The sequence below is a fragment of the Diadema antillarum genome, unplaced genomic scaffold, assembly GCF_040938485.1.
Source record: "Diadema antillarum isolate AM-2024a unplaced genomic scaffold, OU_Dant_1.0 seq00000081_RagTag, whole genome shotgun sequence".
Classification (NCBI taxonomy): Eukaryota; Metazoa; Echinodermata; class Echinoidea; order Diadematoida; family Diadematidae; genus Diadema; species Diadema antillarum.
In genome coordinates this window covers 1,872,829-1,891,207 of record NW_027271174.1, presented here as the reverse complement: position 1 = coordinate 1,891,207, position 18,379 = coordinate 1,872,829, and the positions used below count along the sequence as shown (strand labels likewise).

Genomic DNA, 18,379 nt, shown 5'->3' with positions numbered 1-18,379 from the left:
CATTTTCCCTCTTCATCACCCCCCCCCCCTTTTCAGGATTAGTTCATAGAGACCACGTGACTCCAGACAGTCATTTCGATCACTCACAGTCAGATGCCGACATTCCAGTGTTGGTGCAAAAATCATCATAAGTGGTTCAAACAGAGACGTCATTATTTACAACGGCCACAATGCTTACCTTATAGTGTTTTTCCCAGCCAGGGTTCGTGTGTTTGTCTCTCTGCAAAGTAGAACAAAATACAAACATCGAAATGAATAAATTACCCCCGAACATCTAGAAATGAAGAAATATTAATGTGAATGTGATGTTGGCTCGGTAGTTTTAACACGCGACGACGTATTGGAAGTTATGTAAAGTAAATGTACTGCCCCTTATATCATTCTTTGGTCATGAAAACTCCATGGACTCAAAATTGTCATCGTCGTCATGAAAAAAAGTCTTTTGCTTGATAATTTTGATTGTAATCATATATAATCTATTTGAATTATACAACATCTATTAATGCTAAATACGGTATCACGGGGTACAGTATCACAACTCTATACAGCAATAAAGTCTGTAATCAACAATGGTTATAATGCGAAGAGAAACAATTAAACAGTCGACACTGATAACAATTGTGACAATAATCACCATTGCCATCGTATAAACGCCACCTAGGGGTGATGCAAAATAAATCAGACCCACAATAAGAAACTGATATCCAAACTGATCGACTCTGAATGAATTCTTTGTAATTCCGAGAGTCCGTTTCTATACCTGTGCGTGTGTTCTCCCGCTTGTCATGTTCCGTGCAAGCAATTTTGTCAAGTATGTTATAAGATTTTTGGTAGCAACCTTCGGTCTATAGATATTGATTACAATAAACGTGTACGGTTGAATTGTCATCTTAAGAGAAACAATCTCCGTTTACGGAGCGAAGCAATTTCATATATTTTCAAACCAGTGTATAAGAAGGTTTATAATACGAACATTCCACATGCTATAATTTTTTTTTTTGAAATTCAAAATCATTGCTTATGGAGGGGGGGGGGGGCATCCTTTGAAAAGAGAAAAATTGGGAAGACCTGATGATTTTTTTTTCTTGTTACATATAAATTAAAATGACAAGTTTCAAGGACGGCAGTTGAATGGTGGATTTAAAGTCCTTTTAATAGGTCGTTTGGCACATCAAGATTTTTATCGCTTTTGTACTCCGGCGTTTTCCCGCCATAAGCTAGATCGGGTCCACGTAAGACGGGCAGCCAACAAATGATGACGCGGTGAGATAAGGCGGTAATTCGAGCACCGAAGGAACTCGGTACATGTACAGGAGAGTGTTAAGTGGCTGAGAGGCGATAAACTCCCCGTTTGCTTTGTCGACTGTGTTTCTCCTTTTCTCGGCACCATTCACACCGAAAAATTAATTCACATTATAACATGGGACATTTTCACATACAGACGTTGCAGTAAAGGCAAAGGAGAAAAATGGGGGTGAACTACAATAATGTACATCTGTCTGTAAGTCAATTTCGTCAATCTGAACGAAATAAAACTTGATTTTATCAACGTAAGAGACATAGAGTAGACTGCAGCGGAAAAGGAAAGCGAAAATATCCGGAATTATTTCTAATATTAGAACCTCTACGATGTTCTTCTTATGGAAAAAGGAGCGGATACATTCTTACCAAATATTGAGGTATGCGCTTTACCTATAAAGGCAATGTGGTCTTGCGCAAAAAGTGAAAAATTCTGGAAGGTAACCAATTATACCCCTTCAAAAAAAGAACTCTCAACCGCCAGATTAGCTTCGTTGAAATATGTGGATGATATATCGACTATGACGTAATATGACATTTTATACACATAATGGAAATACGCATCACATACATGTGATATACAGTAGTTGTGTTGTGTACTGTAATAATTGTTAGCGCATAGATTACTGTACATGTGGGTGCTATATATGTGTATATCAAAATCTTTACTTCTTTTTGTACATAATCATCCATCTATTTGTTAAGTTTGATATACACATTATATGTATGAAAAATCGCATATATGTGCACAATATACATACTTATGTATATAATACGATTCTACAAAAATTGAAATTGAAATTGAAGATACGATAATTCATTTGGATATTTAAAAAAAAAACGCACTCAACGTATGAAGTATACTGTCACATCAGATACATTCTCCTCTTGTCGACCTAATTTTTGTATGTCAGCATGCCGGTAAACTCCTGAGTGTTACAACCCAAATCGAAAGTAACCCTTGAGTAATATGCGGGATATGCAAGTGTGTGAATGTGTATCATTTATACATGTAAGCGAGTGTGTGTGGTGTATGGGTGAGTGTAATGTGTGTGCTACGTGCCCTATTCAGCATAACCCCCTATCAATCAAAGGGCCTTTTCGGGGGTGCGCAGTTCGTCCATCCCTCGAACTAAGCCGTTTGACCCAAATGACAAAGAGCAACAAACACTTAACATCACAGAAGTCATAACAAACTCAGCGCCCCATGCCCATGCCGTCTCGTAGATCATCACCCATGCACTTTAGAGTCGCCAGATGCGAAAACAGAGTTCTTCCAGTTTCCGTTCTCGCTGTATAGCGAAGGGATTCGCTTTGTGTTTCTTGAAGACAAGCCGTGGTTTGACTATAATGAGCATGCATAGGCCCCTCAACAACAATGAACTGCAACAGAACCGGTTCTCAGTTGTTCTAAAATACAAGTAGAGACCTTCTGTAGTTTGGGCGATATCCACCAAACACCAACCCCATGGATAACCCACACCTATCAGATCCAATCAACGATACCCAACTCCGAATAAGAGCGAGCGTGCAGAGAGGAACGAGTTAAAACATACGCCGACATATCCTTCGGGGAAGTTTACTCAGGCGCAAAACTAATTTCATAAAAGCGTTCATTAGCACGGCATCGGCAAACACTTTAATATCTCATACACGGATGTGCAAACAGAAAGCCTTATAATATCCACCCAAACTGCCTCAGCATCTACGCATGAACATCTTACCAATTTCTGATGATATTATCGTATCCCGTGGCATTCCATGGTGACTAAAAAATTTAATGCTCTGGTACAGCACTACTAGGCCAGTAACTCACGACGTTCTGTTCTCACTTAGCTGCTCTTACATCCGATACGGACCCGGTGTAGCCTCATCGATACAGTGTTAATATGTAAACACCATATTGAAAGAGAGAACGAGAGTTAGAACGCCACACACAGCTTGACTAAACACAGTAGTACACAGTTTGCCGGTAAAGCGCAGAGGACCCTCCTAGAAAGGGGAAATCGATAATCGATTAAAACGCGAACGTACCATCGTTGAGTGGGAGAGAGAGAGGGAGAGAGAGAGAGCCGGGCCTTTTTGTCATTGACCAAGGGGCGTACTGCGTGGCTAGGTCGGCGGGCCCAGACTGCCCGAAAACAACAGACAGCGACGTTAACTGCGTAATTGTGAATCGTAATTTCAGGATTGCACTATCATATAGTTGCCCATAGACACTACAACGCCTAGCACATGCAATTTCTCCATTTCTCCGTTATTCCACACATCATTACACTTTATGTGTCACATTGATACACATCCGTAATCATAAAAGTCTGGTCGTCTTTGGTAGACAGTCTCACGTTTGCGTCCGTATGAAAAATACCCCTTAAAAACGAAGAGATTACAAATGATTTAAACATAATTCATTTCCAATGTTGTGATTGTTGGTAAGTCGGATAAGCAGCTTCCATCATCCTTGAAAAATCTCCAGTCGGTTTGAAGACCTACCCACTAAATCTAGGGTAATTTGTTCTTGACAGTTAATGCACATAATCATAGCTCAAGTTGTATGGCTATGATGCTTGTGTTTAGTTTGGTCATCAATGTGATTGGGACATGAAATGGAAACATAGTTCATGGTTGAGAGTTACAACTTCCAATCCTGGAATTCTAATGTAGTGATCACGTCCTCCTCACATCAAGCTATTTATTTGGAGCATTCATTGCGTGACTAGAATAGGACAATTTACAATGTTCACGAGCTGACTATGTTTTTTTTTCCCCGTCAAAGTTACATTATGAAGACTCGTCGGAGTATACCAGACAAACTATTACCCGCAAGATGTCTGTATTCAGATTTTCAAAATATAGTTCTTATGAGTCATCGCTTAGATAGATACACGAAGGACACTTTATGCACCCTCGTGTTCAAAACCGACTTCCCAGAAATGTTTTTCATTATCATTATACTCTATCATATCACCTTCTCGCGCAAACCTGGAAACGAAGAAAACCGGGAATGTCTGAATCAGTGTTAAAAATCTTTAAGACACTTGTGCAACGTCTCAGCCCAGGCGTCATATAATATGCATGCGTTACATGACAGCCCACTCAAAGGACCAGGAAAAACAGTGTTCATATTTTGAAGAATGTATTGCAAAATGGAGGGTGGGGTGGCTCATTTGACGTGGACATCGACCCAGATACGTGCGTAAAATATTAATAACCATTTCTCAATTCCCAGCATCCTTCGCTTCATCCTGTGCGCTCAAATTGACAGCGCCCCCGGACGAGGCGTACTATACCATAATTCATAAGACGTGGGACGCCGCGCCCCCAGGCGGCGATACATTGATAATGAACCCCCTGCTCCCACGGGTGGATGGGATGTCTTTAAGTGACCAGACCATGCAGCGAAAAAAAAAGAAGAAAAACACAGACAATAAAATGCTATTAAGTCGCGGGTTTCCTGTAAGAGTGTAGATCTTGGCAATACGTAAACTCAAGATTCGCATTATTCACTCTAAGCTCTCAGCTATCTTTTTATTCACACCCAATTACAAAAAAAAAAAGAACAATGATCAGTCTCAGTTACAGGAAAGGTACACTGTGTCTAAGCATTCGTGTCTATGTGTCGTTTTAACTTTCCAACTATACCTTCGTTTTTATGATACTGTCTAGTTCATGGATAGTTCGTCCCATGGCTTGATTGATTTTGACATACCCCCTCCCCCTACACTAACCTATCGTCTATTGTAACTTTTTAATTCAATTCAATTTGTTTTTTACTTCCATCGAACAAAAGGCAATGCATAGTGGAAAGCACACAAAGTATACAAACAAAGGGTAAAGAACACACTATAAAGAATAGTACCAGATGCAACATGCGAATCAATGTATAGTCAACCTGTGGTTGAAAAGAAACAATCAACTTTGCAGAAATGACGGAAGTGAACAGAGCAATGGAAAAGAGTGATTAAAAATTCACGGCTTGTAGACGTGGATCCCTCGGTAAACAGTATTTAACATACCTATCCAAACTGAATCTACGCTGAATAAAACATTTTTTTATTTTGTTAACTGTTTATAATTTGCAATATAAGCATATTGTCAACACTACTTAAATAGTACAAAAACAAATGCGAATTGATGGTTGATAGTTCCCGTGAATATAGTGTGAGAGGAGATTTAAGAATCTCGTATTGAAAGGTTAAGTCCAACAGCTGGTAGTGTCTTGTCAGATGGAATGCAATCGCTAAGCTGTTACTTGATCAAGGCGTTCGATCAAAGGCATATGAGATGTAGGTTGCGCTGTAATACTGTGTACAAAAAGTTCGCCGCAGAAAGTCTAGTGTATTTAAGTGATTATACAATTCATGTAGATGTGAACACCACAGCCACATTTTTGCAAGTTCTTTTCGCTTATAACTTATTTCCACTCGCAGTTCTGGTTTTACGATGATGTACATGCTATAGATATCATTACGTCATTGTGTGTTAGAATTGAAATCAACAAACTGCGTAAGCATTAACGAAAAATTCGTTTCTACAGGAATCGTTAATGGGAACAACCGCCTCATACATCAATATTGCAAATCTATTTAATTTCTGCTATTCTTTGGACTGTAACTCTTTTTTGTATCTGTTTGATTCGTGGGATATATTCCTTTTTGGTGCTAGAAAATATCTTCTCTGAGTGTATATCGTAGCATCGAGAAACGAGTCGTGCTTGTTGCGTTCTACAGACAATGAAATTAGATATTTGTTTAAAATCTGAACAAAAAATTGCCTCTGAGTATATCGGCAAAACTCAACTTTGCAAAAAAGATTAATATCGGCAACCTGATTTTCAAGAAAGAAAACTTCAAAACACTTTCCAATTATGGCGTTGAAGAGATAATCCTTAATAGCATTTTATAATTTTATGACTGTTGGATCTAAAACATATTTTTATTTTGGTTCATTTCTTCTATCTCTTATACCCCTCAATGAGGAGATCGCTTATTTCGATGTTTGCAAATTGGATATTTGTACCCCCTTGTTGCCACTAAAGGCTAGAATTCAATTCGCTGTATGAGGTCATGTTGAACCGGAATAACGATGCACTGCAAAGAGGATAATAATATCGCTAACTTTGCAGTATTACTCTGACGGATGGGTGCAATCATGAATGAGTATTTTGGAGCTAAGCACATGACATTATGTCTGCGAAGCACCTATTCTTGAAATTGATTCTCTCCAATGAACACTCGTGTGGATGTAGGCCTATGCAGTGGTCCAAAATCCATATTCCATTTAAAGTTCGGATGACCTCGGGCAAAAAAAGATTGCCTTTAGTCGCGTGATTATTGGGCATGGGTTATACTTCCCTCACATCCACCCGACTGCGGGGCGGCCGATCACAGAACGCTGTCAGCAAATTCTGACAGAATCAACGCGGGCAAATTTCAGCGCGCATTATGAAGCATGATCGTATCCTGGCAGACAATTTGATTTGGGTTTACCTTCTAATATTTCTTTTTTTTTTTTTTTTTCTTTCAGAGGATACTTCCGCATACATTGGAATCATCAAAATGGAGGGAAGGTCGATTACGTGTACTGAGGTAAGTCATTCGACGAATATTTGATGGAGATGAAAAACCCAGACCCCAAGCAGTAACTGTTAAAGGAATGGTGCATTTTTGGTTGAGATGGCGGGGCTTCAGGTTTGCAAATTAATTTCCGAGATAATGAGAAACCTCTCATGAAATATGAAAGACCATAATTTATTCAAAGAGGAGTTCAATGTTTACTGATGAATTATTGGTTTTGAAATGGCTGAGATGTCTGAAACAAACTGATCGTTCTGTTTTCCTTTTTGGATATCTCAGCGATTTCAAACCGATTTCCACCAAGTAAGCTTTGAATATTCCTTTTAGATTGTATAATGTTCTTTAACATTTCATACATTGTTTCTAAGTAAATTGCAAAAAGTTAAAAGCTGAATCCTCACCTGAACCCATACTATACCATTTCTTTAAAGACAACCCCGTTTTACAGAGCCAGCCATGAGTTCTGGCGGTAACCCGTCTCTTCCGCGCTACGTTTCTTTTTATTTGTTACAAGAACTTTTATCATTTTCTATCAATGGAGACATAATTTTCATTTTAGCATAATGCAGCAAAACGAAACAATTTAACATTACAAATTGTAATGATGTAAATGAACCTTTATTGTAATTTCATTGACAGGATTATGAAGCGGTAATTGACAACAGATTTGAAGAATTATTGAATAATCATTTATAGTTATGATACAGTAGTTGACATCATATTTGATAAAAATGCATATCCGGGTCCCTTGATATCGGTGCATAAGGCTGAACAGGTGGATTGGCTCTACTTGATAAGCCTTTATAGCAGAGCAATACGCGCCGTACGTATTGGTCCAAGGGCGGGCGCAGTGTTAGATAGACAGAAAATCGTCTGGGGGCAATCGGCAAGTCCAAATGAATTGGGCTCCACACGAGTACGTATAGGCACACATCGTAAGTCTCGTTCCGGGTTGAAAGCACTCTGGGATTGGGAAAAGGACTCGCCATCATTCATATTTCTCACAGATTAACTGGCGAAGAAAATGGTTTCGCACTTTTCATGTGTCTGTTTGCGTGTGTGTCTGTGTGCGCTTGTGCGTGTCAAAGTACGTGTTTGTGCGTTGTGCGTGGATGTCTTTCTAGTGCCATCTCAGAGTGCGGAGAATATATGGGCCGGGATGGGGTGAATCACTGTTTCCTTTATTGATTATTCATTTCAACAGCGCAGTAAGTCCTGTGAAAGATTTCATCACTTGTGTCTCTATGATATGTACAAATGAATTTGTAGGATTGCAACTGCTGATTTATAATTTTACAAACATATCGGAAAAAGGAACCTCTGGCACAATAAGTGTTTATCTTTATGCACTTCAATATCACAATATTTGATTCCATTTTGTTTAGGCAAGTTTCAATTGAACCGATATAAAATAATGTTAATACCAGTAGAGGATTTCATCACTGCTGATTTGTCATTGAGAGTACAACATCGTCAGTGGCAGAGAAGCTGAAGAACTTTGGAATAGCTGGGACACTATATCGATCACACTTTCATGCAACAGACGCCTTCCCTGGATTCGTATTAAAGATCAAGTTAAAGTCAGCCTGCGTGAAATTATGTCCATCAACAGTGTAGCCTTGTGCTGGACATAGAGCAGACATTTTGTTTGAAATCGATTGGGATGATAATGATGTCTATTGACATTCTCCATTACCGAGAGCCCATTATCGATCGCCATGTTTTGCTTCATGACCCGAAAGTAACAGGAAGTTATGTTTGACCTTTAAACTTTGGGCGGCGCGCACTCGTGCATCGTTGATAGTGGGGTGGCTTAGTGAAATTATCGTGACACGGCGGACAAAAGCATGATTTTTTCACCAAAGGTACTTCATGATGTACCTTCTCAAAAAATAGGGTGCTCCAAGAAAATTGATGCTGGGAAGGAGGTCAGAGGTCAAAGGTCAATGACCTTTATTTGTGAAATAGGTTTTTTGGCTATTTCTCAGGTCAGGAATATCCAATCTGGATAAAACTTGCAGGAAGAATATTGAGAACAAGTAAAATATTTTGATTGAATTTGGGGTGAATTTTCCAAAGGTCAAAGGTCAAAGGTCAATGAACTTTTTCTAAAAATCATGTTTTTGTTTATTTCTCCAGGTAGGAAGATTCAATTTTCACAAAATTTGATATGAACGTTATATAGAAGGTACCAAGAGTATAAACCAGGGGTCAAATATAATTGTTGATTTGTGCGTTGCCATGGCAACCCAAAACGAGGGTTTTTGATTGAAGTTAGTTACAGGAGGCTATTTTCCAGTTTGGAAGAGATTCCATTTGAATAGGTACAACTGATCAACGGGATGTATAGAGGTTTGAAATACTTTTCATTAGTGTTAAGTGGTATGTTGCCATGGCAACTACATATATAGATTTTGGTTAAACTTAAAGGAGACTTCAGAACTTATGAATTTGAAGAGATTTCCATCAGGGTTGGTATAATTGATCAACAAAAAAGTCGCCAGACAAAGATTTGTCACCTTTATAGCATGTGGGTTGAGTGAATGCAGCAACAATAGTAGAACACATCAGTGAGAGTTTGAGGAAAATTGGACAATCCGTTCTAAAGTTATGAATTTTTGAAGTTTCTGCTCATGCAGTCGAGGCTGGATGAGAAGACTACTATACCTTGTAATGTCACATGTGTACAACGATATAAAGAATGAATAAAGAAAATTCAACATAAATTATTTTCGCTTACAAAAGGATACTCGACTTCTCTTTCAGAAGGCAGGGGGAATAATTTTACCCTTGACATACGTAAGTAGCAAGTCAAAGAAACTATGTGAACTTTATTCAAAAAGTATGGTTTTGTGAAATTCTCATTTCATTTTCCTTAGAATGTGTGCATGTGACATCATACACTGTGGTAGTCTTTTCATCCAGCCGCGACTGTGCAGATACCTTAAAAAATCATAACTTTTGAACGGATTGTACGATTTTTTCCAAGCTTTCTGTGATGTGTCCTACTAATATTGTTGTATTCACTGAATCCACGTGCGCATGAAAGTGGACTTGTCCTTTAAGGACAGATTCTGAAAGAGCAGACTGTAAGCTTTAAAATGATGTATCACACAATTCAAAGGGATTCCCCTAACCTATCTAAATAATAATACCGGTACTGGAAAGAAAGCACACACTCTGGATAAGTATGAACTGAGAAAAGAGGCTGCATTGTCTATTTTAGCGTTTAATCTTTACCAAGCTGTCTCATGTCATTATGTTCATCTTTTCTTCCCCCCTCCAATTTTCATTTGAGTTTGCCATTATTAATTTTTGATGATAAGAACGATGCCACAAGGCATTGTTTCTTAAAAATGCTTCAACTGCTCCTTCAGGTCCAAAATCTACATCAATATATATTATTTTCCTGATCTCCTCAACATTTTCCAAAAATAAAGCATACACCTTTTATGCACTGAGTCCTCCTTTTTGTGGATAATTAAAGGCAAAAACCCAAAATTAGTGCTTGAAAATTATTCTTAAGTGTAAGTTACGGATACAAAGAACCTCTGTAAAAAATGAATCTGTATAATCAATGTTAAGTATTGTTAATAACACAAAATGTGAACAATATTTCTATGATAACATGTTTCCAGACTAAACCGTCCGCATTTATGCTTTAATGAGAAAAATACTGATATCTCTTTATATGTTTGCTTTGATTGCAAAAACTGTATATGGTAGGATGTCTTGTGATACAACTGGGGGGCATTTCATGAAGCGTTTTGTCAGATATTTCGTCTGACAAAATGTTAAAAGCTACTGAAATCCTTGCATCTGATTGGCTGAGAGCATTTTTGTCCGACAAGTTGTCGGACAAAAATGCTTCATGAAATGCCCCCCAGGGGGGCATTTCATGAAGCAGTTTGGTCAGATATTTTTCTGACAAACTGTTACAAACTACAGAAATCCTTGCATCTGATTGGCAGAGAGCAAATTTGTCCGACAACTTGTCGGACAAAATGCTTCATGAAATGCCCCCAGACCTACACATATTATGCATAAAATGTGATATCCTGAACATTTTTTTTTTCAAGTCACTCTCCCAAAAGTGTATAATATAGGACCTTTAAGTTTTTCTTGTGTTTGTTCCTGGCAGATTACTAGTACACAAATGCTCCAATCCATGATGACCTAACGGAAATTAAGGAAATTAAAATGAATATACTGAAAACCAAAACTACAAATACTAATAACTTACTTCATTCTTCTCTCCCCACCCCACCCCACCCCTTCTTTTTGGTTTCTTGATATACTCGTAGATCTAGCTGACTTTGATAATTGTCATTATGTAACATCATCTTCAATTGACAAGGCGATAAAACTTAACAATCATTTCATTATGCTGCTCGACTAATGGGGTTAGTTGAACTATATTGTTTTTAATGTACTATACTTTTTCCTCCTATCAATCACATGTATTTTGGGTGGAATGTATTTTGACATAAAGCATCATAGAATCAACCGCCTTTGGGGTCGGGAATTTTGTCATATCATATTGTGATTTAGATTCTGCTCTATGCCGATTTTGTTTTATTTCTATCAACTTTTTAAACTTCCCCATAGACTTTGTTCACCAGCCAACTACATCCCACCCTCTTTGGATAATGTGAACCAATCAAACATTGCTTTTACTTTTTAATAACATGTCTATACATAGCTATCAGACCAAAAATATTCAAACCGCTTTAAGTCTTTATGAGTGAAATTACAAATATCAATATATTTTTAAAAATATTCAAATTGTCTAAATTCAACTTCATCTATGAAAATAGACTTTTAACCTTTTTAAACATTTGAATAACCCCCACAAGAAATAAGAAACATATAAAGAGGGGAGGTGCGGACTATAAAAATTGCTTACGGGAACCAGGTAATCCCTGCGCTAAACCTATGGAATTCACACAATCTTGGAGGAAACGGGTTAAATTTGTTAGGAAATATGTAGGTCAATACCCAAAACCTTAAGTTCTCAATGGAATATGCAGCTCTTCTACTGGTAAACTAGTAGTTCTGGGAGAAAAAATGAACTGTGACATAGTCCTACACCTGGCTCAGTCATTGCCCAAGATTTAAAGTATCTGAGCCAGAGTCACATGTCACTCTTTGCCATTTCTCTACAGGAGGTAGACAGTACTAAAAAAATCCTTTACCAGAAATTATAGGAAATTATTTAATGAAAAGGTGCTTAAGAAAACTGGACTATTCCAACACACCTCCCTCAGGTCTGCAACACAGACTAACCACCTGTTACCATAGGAAAACCAGTAAAAATGGTGTATTACTGTAAACATGCACACAATATGTCGTATTATGGGTCTGAATTTTAAGACTAGCAACCATGTACATTGCATTGCATTGTACAGAAACCTGGCGAATGCCCTGTGTATAGTCTTTGAATTCAGACACTATTGTTATGTACAAATTAAGGGCATTTTCTCATCTTTTCTGTTAGCGGATTTCTTGGAGCACCCCCTAATTTTGATCCTCATATATATACAAATGTCTGAGGAAAAAATGACACTTTTGTCCGGCGTGTCACGATTATCAGTATATTTGTCACTAAGCCACCCCACTATGATGCATGTTTGCGCGTCGCAATACAAGCAGCAGTATCGTCCTTGCTTTTTCTTTCTTTTCATTTCTAAATCACGTGGTTTGGTAGCTGGCTAGCTAGCGTTGAAAGGCATGACGATTCATTAAAGGGATTGTGTATTATTGGTGGCGATAAGAATTGGGCTTTTAACTTTTGCGAGATATTAAGAAACCACTTATGAAATAATGCAGCGCATACCATTCTAAGAGGAATATTCAAGGATTATTAGATGAAAGTCGGTTTTGGAATGGCTGAGAAATCGAAAAAACTAAGTAAAACAAAGCGATCCTAATAAAACTTGGGTCACAACTTTTATTAGCATTGCTCTGTTTTGAACATGTCAGCCATTTCAAAACCAATTTTTATCGAATAAACGTTGAATTCCTCTTGGAATTACATGCCCTTTCATATTCTTAAGAGGTTTTTCATTATCTCACAAAAAAATGCTAAATACAAGTAATAGGATAATGCTTTTTGGATGTCATTCAAGTTGACATCGTACGACAAAGTCCATGGAAGACAGCGAAGGAAAACATGCAATAAAACTGAGTAAAATTGGACGATTTCAGAAAAATCATTTGGGCGCTTTCGAAGGGAAAGAGATAAAAAAAAAATCTATAATGACAGTTTAACGCTCCCGCGTGAGCTGTCGTGTTAGATTACTAACGACCTATATCAAGAAACAACATTACAACAGCAGAACGCATTTGATAATTCGAATTTATAGCAATCTGGCACTTGCAACAGCCCGAAATTGCTACGGTCATTACGAAAATGATTCAAATTACTGTGCCTTTACATAGTTATGCCAATATTATTGCGACCCAACCGGAATTTTATTGGTGACGCCATTTCCAACAGCATTGATATTAGCTTAATATCTCCTAAAATGTCATGGACATTCAGTCGTATATAGGTTTCGTGGCGTTTCGGGGGGTTTCGGGGAGGGGGGGGGGGGGGAATGGGGTCAGGTGGGGGGCTCCCTCAACTTTACCTATTCCCTTCATTTATCCACATCGACTTCCAATTTTCACTTGTTGTCAATGGCGAAAGTAAACATGTGGAATGCTCTCTATTTCGCACACCGTGTCATGAATTAAAAACCGTGAATTCACAAACTCATACTTCGACCACAAAATCAGTTTGCATCGTACAACTGTGAAAACATTCAAAGTCTGAACCTTAGTATATCATGGTAACTAATACTGATTTCATGTACTCGAGTTTGATAAACTCTCATGCATTTCCAATTGTTTGACTGAAAAGCCCTGTAAACCTTTGGTTGATTATGATGAAAGTTTGCTGTTTGGCGAGGCATCAAGCACAGAGCTCTAATAGAGAGGAACCGTTGCGTCTCGGATATCAAAGACAATGGACTCTGCTGTTCACAAGGTCCCGTAAGTCGTCAAGTTCTTTGTTCGAGATCCCTGACAGTATCATAGCGGTTGTGTCCCTAGGTCTTAGGCACTTTATCCTGATTGTCTATTTATAATCATTCGTCGAGCCATATAAGGCTGTATGACTTGCTCGTAAGCATTAGCAGTGTATCATTAGTACAGCCACCTAAAATAGATTCGAACACGGACACAGATGCGCGATGCAACCAATATTATGGTACTGGCCTTATAGTTTAATCACAATATTTATGGGTATTTATACTTTAATAACTTGTTGTTTTTGTCGTCGTCGTCGTCGTCGTCGTCGTCGTCGTTGTTGTCGTTGTTGTTGTTGTTGTTGTTGTTATCATTATTATTGAATCCCGGCTGGAAACAATCTTTCATAACGTCCTATTTGAGATAATCGTGAAAGGAAAGTGAAGCTTATAGACTTTATAACCAATTCTTAACATCGATGCTCCAACAAACTGTATCAAGCTTTAAAAGGTAAAAACACTTTAATGTATCGGAAAAAAAAAAAAACCAAAATGACTACAGTGTATTATGATAATAAATTTGTTACGGGCCAAAAACGAAATAATATACAAACAACAACCACGACAACCGATGATCTCATCTCAGAAATACAGTTTGTTGTTGTTGTTGCTGTCGTCTCCCCCCCCCCCGATAATTCAGACGTGTGGTAGGATAGATCTTTGAGATACGACCTTTATCTCCGTTACAAGAAAAACAAAATGACTCGATATAACCCATTTTAGATTGCATTGAGGAGTTATTGTATGTCATAATTACGGATTACTCATCGCACAGATAGTCTAGATTACCAGACCCCGGGAAGGTCATACCCTATGTACAGTTTCCTCTCTAACTTTTCTCTCTACGGCATCGGGAGTTCATGCGCCACGAGATGTTTGAAGCGGGGGGAATGACGGGACCAGAATGCCCCGGTGATTTCGGCGGAGGTTGGTGCACGTTTGGTCCTCGTTAAGGATGACTATTGCTGTGGAAATTGCTCTTGGCATCCCTGCTGCCTGGTTAATATCCGCAGAAAACTTGTCACCACAGTTCTCCCTTTAGGTGTGGATTGAACGTCTTGTGGTGGACGCCGCTCGTCATTTAAATCACGCAGGAATACACCCCGGGATTGCTTTCGCGAGGGACTTGATTTTGCACACGTGCCTAATTCCTTATGCATTTCAGTATCCAGGAGATGATGACAAGTTAAAGGGATGGATCACCTAGGAGTATAACATTGATTTTACTTGCAAATATTCGCATTTTGGTACAAAGAGATTATGCAGCACTGGTTGACGAAGGGTACGACAACGCTTTTGCTGCGTCATGCATTATGGCTATCGGTAACTTACGAATGACTAAAGGTTTTGTAATTACACAGCTAACACGCATTAATGCGATGGTTGGCATTCCATAGTCACTCTCACTCAATCCGTCAATTAAAAGCAAATCAAAGTACATGTATCACTTCTTCAACGCGTTTGCTATGTATCTCTTTATTTGTAGACTGATGTCATTCACCTGTGGTGTTCGTTCCCTTTAAGCTTGTATTTTTATGTGTGTTTGTGTGAATTTTCCCTTTGATTTCAACGCAGAATGGAAAGGGATTCGTGTTGTCGTTTCGTGCTAAGGGATTAATCTTACTTTCATGACATTGCCGCGTGTATATACGGAATGATTGCACTCGGCATTCAAGCATCTTGTACGTGTCGGAGGTGTCACTTCTATCCCACTTACAGAACGTAAACATCAATATTTACGTTTAATATGACATCATACAGAAAAGACGACAAAAACAGGTGGGAGAGACAATAGGTACGGATGATGCAAGTCATAATTGTGTGTGTGTGTGTGTGTGTGTGTGTGTGTGTGTGTGTGTGTATGTGTGCGAGGGCGCGCGCGCGTGTGTGTGTCTATATGTAAGAATGTACATATCCAAAAGAACAACATTAACACAAACAGACACATACAGAGACACACACGCATACATTGTATATGGGTGTGTATGCGAGCGCGTGCGTGTGTGAGTGTGTGTGTTGTATATATAAATCATTTTGGAAGGCAAGTAGTGCAATATCCTCTTGACAATATATTTTCATTGTGTAAACTATAAACTATGTGTATTACAGGTATAAGCTTTGGAAACGAACGGACTAGAACAGATTATCTTTCGTATTTGTCATATAGCATGTTTGGCAGCAGACTTAACACATTATTTGAAAAAAGAAATGCTTTTATTTGTTTGTTTTGTGGGTACTCCAGACCTAATGGAATTTACTCTTGGGGCATTGTCAAATTACTTCATTAGAAAAAACAAACAATCTGCATGTCTAGACCTAGCTAACGATCATAAAATGCTATTTGTCGTAATACGTATAAAATGAAATGAAACATATTTCAATTTCAATTTCAAAGTTTATATCATTTTTTCGACAAAACATTTACATTGCACTTCCTTTGATAACAGAGAATAAGGTAATCATAACATTTTAGAATGAAAAGACTATACCATAATTGAGGAAACTTATAATGATTATAATTAGTTTGTGATAAAAATAGAAGTATGGTGGGAGTAAAGTATATCATTGCGCAAAGTGAGAAAAATGGAGGGACCCACTAAAAAGGCTGAGCTTGTAGAGTGTGGGCCCCCTCTACAGTGCTCTACTTGCTGAGAACATCAATAAAGAGATAAATTGAAGCACAGAATCAAAAGGAATAGAGAATATACATGAAACAAAATGCAAAAAGAAGCCAGTAATTACATAAAGCTAACTGATACAAATTGAAAAATAATGAAATGCAAGAAAGATGTCAGTGATTTCATAAAATTACTGATATGAATTAAAACATAAGGATACATGTAACTTGAGATATTAAAGTCAAAATGAAAAGAACTTATACGTCCTTGGTGAACTCCTTCGAACGTAGAACGAGGCAAAATAAAAGAAACTTGAAATCGAAGAAGGTATAAAGCCCTGGGATGGGATGCGTTTCGTGCCGGATGATGCAGACTTTCTAAGAAACGATGTCCTCATACTGAACCGCGAGAACCGTTACCACTTCTCATCGATTGATTTCTACACCTTTTCTCCTAACCACTACTTTCTCGTTACACCAACATGCATCACTCAAGTTTTCCCACCCGTGACCCTACTTATACAAACCGCATCGTTTATATTATTCCGTTCGGGAAGTTTGAAAACCAACATTTTCGCACCTGCCATTCTCTTCTTCCAATTTTAGACCTCTTGCAGATAAATACCTTCCCTTTGTATTGTGTTTCTGGGGATATGAAAAAAAAAGTAACCATTACCAACAAGATAATCCGGGGGAGGCGGAAAAAAAATAAGAGGGAAAAAGTGGAGGAAGAAGGGAAGAAGAAGAAGATGAAAAGAGAAGCATTTGCTTTTTATCCAAAGCAGGCATTCATGTCTTAACGTTGTACATGGGCATTATGGGGGAAGAACAAACCAGGAGAAAAAAAATAGGAAGAAACAATTATGAAGAGGAAGAGGGAGAAAGAAAACGAAGAATAATCTACCATTGCCTCCATTACTCATACACGTATTCATGACTTGTCAATGTGTGTTTTGTGTGTGTGTGTGTGTGAGTTGTGTATTCGTTTGAGTCTTTGGTTGTTTGTGTGTGTGTTTGTGTGTGTGTGCGTGTGTGTGTGTGTGTGTGTTTGTGTGTGTTTGTGTCACTAAATTGTGTGTGTATATCGTTGGTGTAAGTAACGTCAAACTACTTTTCGGGGATAGACTATATTGGCACGAAGTGAAGAAATAAGTTAATTCACATACCATTCTTATTAACATTTCCGGTTGGAATCGTGGTTACTTTTCGTTATTCTAAAGGTTCGTTAATCCGAAAAGAACATTATTTTCGGATTAATGAACCTTCGAAATAACGAACCTTCGGAATAACGCCACAAAATGTGCGGATCAACGAACTTTTTCATTTACGGATTAACGAACCTCCGATATAGGGAATGTGTGCGATTCGGAACAACGAACTTTCGGAATAACGAACCTTATTTCCTTTTCACATTAACGAAGCTCCGGAATAACGAACATCAACCAAAATCGCTGCTGTTGTTATTTGTTTCCTTTTTGCTGGTAATTTTTCACATAGGGCCTACCTTCAAAAGAAGCCAATGGGCTCTCGATGTCCAAAGCGTGGCAAAACAGTTACACAATTAAGGTGTCACAACACAACTCTCGCGGGATTTTTTCCTCTCTCCCGAGAAAAGTTTTAGTGTAGAATGGATGTCTCTCCAGTCGCCTAATGGTACCGGCACATGTGCTCCACATAAGCGGGCACCGTTTGGGATTTTCGCCTGCAAAAGACACTGTAATCTCTCTGTTATGTCGATTTTACCTCCCACCTATGGGAGTTTCCGTTCCGTTCATCGGAGGAAAAAAGAAAAAGAAAAGAAGGACGGCCCCTTCCAT

At 38.3% G+C, this 18,379-nt stretch overlaps 1 protein-coding gene across 1 annotated transcript in view; it reads right to left on the bottom strand.

The window, feature by feature from the left end:
- The window catches only part of LOC139726187 (potassium voltage-gated channel unc-103-like), a 220,803-nt gene that overhangs the window by 81,368 nt on the left and 121,056 nt on the right, over positions 1–18,379 (bottom strand). Inside the window, exon 3 of the mRNA XM_071637258.1 lies at positions 179–220. The gene's annotated coding sequence lies outside the window, so the exon portion shown is untranslated. The remainder of the gene's footprint in view (positions 1–178; positions 221–18,379) is intronic.